Here is a 4,313-nt window from a genome sequence, read left to right as displayed (position 1 = left end):
ACAAAACTTATACTTAATTGTTATACTAGTATTTATTTAGCTTCTAGTTGTCAAAATTATTGATATATTTTTAATTTTCTTGTCAGAAACAAATTATTCACATTGTTGTACTTGCAAAATTTACAAGTTTTGAATGTTTGTAATTTAAAACATAAAATCATAGTACGAGTACTTTTTTTTATCTCTATTTGTCAAAATTCTACTAACACGGAAATGTTATATATGCTTAATAAATATCTACGGAAATAGAAACTTATGAGACACATATATTGACCCATTTAAAACTTGAAGACCAACATTCAAATAAGCTGTTAAGGAAATAATTATAATTGATTAATTACCTGATTATTAGGTTACTAGTATTTATTATGAAGACAATTATAACACCTATAACAAACACCATTTTAAGGGAGTTTTTTTTTGTGTGTATTTGTTTCAGTTGGCAAATTATATATTTAATTTAAAACTTCAGTTTTGTTTTCAGAAGCAGATAAAACTACGCGTCGCTATAATTGTACCAACATAGTTGTATGGTTCCGGGATGACTTTTCCGCATAAAATTGTAGGCGTAAAATTTATCCTGAATTTAAAACACATGTACAATAAAGGCAGTCTATATTTCGACGTAAAAACTTATTTTTACAATGACCAACTTGTTGTAAAACCGAAAATAACAAAATAAAAGTTTACATTGAATTTATTTGGCTGATGATTTCAAATTTGTGTATTATAAACTGTACATGGTCCACGCTCCTAGTTTTTAGTGGAATCCGCGTTGGTCATTTACAAAAAAATGTACCTCAGTTTCTTTATGTGTGTCATTTTGATTATATCGTGTACTTTGTTGCGCTTTATCTGTTTTCTTTGTCTTGTCGTTGTTGCTGGATTATGTTTTTTATTGCCGTTCTTATCCAGTACACTTTGTTACCATTTTCTTAATTAAAGCTTGTCTATTAAACAAAACGACCAAAATAAGTGTTTGTCTCTTTAACGATTTAGTTTTATAAGAAAGAGATCTAAAGAAATATTTAGTATACTTAACGATAAATAATTGACAATCACTTGCTAAGAACTAATGTATTTACAAGGCCGTAGCCAGGAGGGGTGCGAGGAGTGCGATTGCAGCCCCCTTTTGAAAAAAAAAACACTTTGATTTACATTTTAGCCTGTAATTAAAGAGAAATCATACCAGATAATCAAGTAAAATTGCTTATCAGTGATCAATGCCCACCCCCGTTCAGGAAACCTGGCTACGGCCCTGATTTGCTTACTGTCAGCAAACATTGTTTCATACCTATATCAATTTTTTTAACGTTACTCTCATCTTTTTCTAATAATGTGTTTGGTCACATAGTGACATAAAAATGGATTAGTTCGTACCTAATATTAATAATCGCTTTGATAAAATTACTATGAAATATGAACATCAATCTACAAAACCGTATAAATATTCAAGTATTAATTAAGTACTATTTGAGAACAAATCTAAATAAAATTCAGAAACTCCCCATGGTAGACATAATACAAAGTGACAAAATTCCTACAGAACATATGATGCTTTTTGTAGTACGTAACTTTAGTTCATTTTATCTATGTACAGACATCTGTAAGCTGAAAATCATACTTTCCCTCTTATAAATAATAATAATAATTAAAAAATACAATAACAGTAGAAAAGTGCCAATTTTATGTAAAATATATTTATAAATTTTATCTCAAAGGGTAATGTGGTCTGTAACTGTTTAACTTTTTCTGAATAAGAAATAAAAAAAAAATATTTTGAGGGCTTTTAGTATACAGCCTTCTTTAAAATACATGTTTTCTTACTTAAGTAGCAGTCTTTATAAAAATCAGTCAGGAGGTGATTCGTACATGTCAAAAACCCACTGAATTCAGTTGTATTTCTTGTACCAAACCATTAAAGATAACATAACCAGTCTTATTTTTTTTCATTTCGGGGTTGTGCTGTAAGCACTTTGCAAGAGTTATCGTTCTTGATTTGGTTTGATTTGGTTAATTTTAGTGGGAGGTTAAAGTGTAGTTTGCTCCAAAGTACAGATCTAAATACAGACAGAACCATTGTCAAATAAAATATATATTATATGTAGACAAATAAAGCATCGTTTGATCCGTGGGTATTTTTACACCATGAATCAGCTAACCATAGGCAGTGTCTGAATTTTAAATGGACTGGTACTTTAATCATCACAAACGAGATATATTTTATCTGTGAGAATACAACACCTGTGTGAGTGCAAGAGTAATCAAGAGTACCAAGGTTATAGCGGTAATCAAAAGAATGTAATCCAGGGTCAAAAAGCAGACATGGAAAACAGACATACACAACAAAGGACATAGAGTAACTAAAATCATACATACAAAGTAACAAAAACAAATTATCAACTCGGACTCCACTAAAAACTGGGAGCATGGACCAGGTGCACCGGTAGGGTAAGCGTCCTCTGTTTTTCTAGGGGAATTTCAGAAACCCGCGAAGATAAGATTTAAACTTTCTCTAACGAGGCTCTGCCGAGTAAGAGATCTATTATATCTTACCCAAGGGTGCCTACATTAAACAGCTGATCGTGACGTATCAGGCCAATTATACGTCATGACCAGATGTAAAATTAAGGTCACATTAAAAGAGTAAAAACCAACTTTACGAAATAATCAGTCACTGATTATTCTGGATAAATTATTATTTTAAAATTGGAATTCCTTGTCTCCTTAGCAAGAAATAGCAAATGATTTACACCTGAACCCTATATTTCTTTTTCATTTAATGGCACACTGTCCTATGTCCAAATTGTTTAATAATTTAGTCTTACTAAAATCTTCAGAAAATAAAATTGGTAGTTTTATTCGCTAGAATTTCTTCCTTGTCCCTATTAAAAATCAAATTATGACTTATCAATTTATTTTAAATGATTACTAGTTCACTTTCGATATACCCTATCTATTTGCATGACAAATATTCAAAACATCATGTTTCCTCTTTAATTATTGTCGAACAATTAAGTCATTTAATGATTTAAGTACCAATCCACATAAAATTCAATACAACATTTGGTCGAGGTGAAACAATGTGTAGAAAAAGCTCATTGAATAAATGAATAAATGAAAAACCTCGTCTGGTGTTGTTTAGATGAGCTCATGAGATGTTCTTTTTCTATTAATTGTTTGTACACAACACACTACTTGCTTTTGACCATGATGATTTTAATATGCTTATCGCTGACAGTCTTTTAGTCATGACGTTTAAACTGACCGTTACAAATGAACCAGAAATCAGTTTAATAAAGATAATAAAGTTATGTTTTAGAAAATTATATTATATTCCGTAAAACCACTTACACATATACTTGTGTTAACACTGTGACCTTACAATGCAAACGATTATTGCCATACCTAGCATCGTTCTACTTAATTCGCCCTTTCCTTCATTATTAAAATACAAAGCAAAGTTTCACTAGTGACCATTTCAACTGACAAAGCTAGCGTAAAGTGTATAATTAAATATGGACAAATATGGCGGGTCTACAGTTACCGTCATAGGTCACGAAAATGTAAAAAAAAAGTACCGTTATTGTCTTATTAGAATCGAAATAAACACGGAAACTCCATTAATGCCTATATTTATGCAACATAAATGTTCAGCCCGTGGTAAACCAATGATCAATGATAAAATGGAGTTTCCGTGATTTATTTCTAAAATACTCATTAAGTCTCGAGGGATAACAAGATTTATCTATTCGAGATAGTTAAATTTTAGATTTCAACCCACTGGCTTCAGCGAATGGTTACATGTAACTCTAAAATTTAACTATCGAGAGAGGAGAAATATTGCAACCACCGACAGCATTGTAGGAGAATCTGATCTCACATTAAACTTGTAGAAAACTCGAGGTCGTAAATGTAAAATGACTGGAAAAAAACCCTCGCAGAAATGTAATCATCGCCAGATGGTTAAAAGTCACGTGCTTTTTTAATCATCAGCTTAGAATGGGAGTCATTAGTGTTATTCCTTGTTCACAGTGTTTACGTTTATCATCTTCAATATTAATCAAGTAGAAATCTAAACCACAAATGCATGAAAACGTAATAAATTTTAATTCATTCGATTCGAATGAAAATATACATTTAACACTATAACTTAAAGAAGCAGTTTCAACAATGCACATCAGACTTTGCATTGAAAGGGAATATCCAGATTATAGTGTTGAAGAAAGCACATTGTGGATGCGACATAGTTATCGTGAACGCTATGTGATGAGTTCTCATTCACATTGAAGACAAATTTTAAACAGAAATCA

The sequence above is a fragment of the Perna viridis genome, chromosome 3, assembly GCF_037379345.1.
Source record: "Perna viridis isolate PV_CMFRI_1.1 ecotype Kerala chromosome 3, ASM3737934v1, whole genome shotgun sequence".
In the NCBI taxonomy this organism is placed as follows: Eukaryota; Metazoa; Mollusca; class Bivalvia; order Mytilida; family Mytilidae; genus Perna; species Perna viridis.
Note: the sequence above shows the minus strand (reverse complement) of the source record.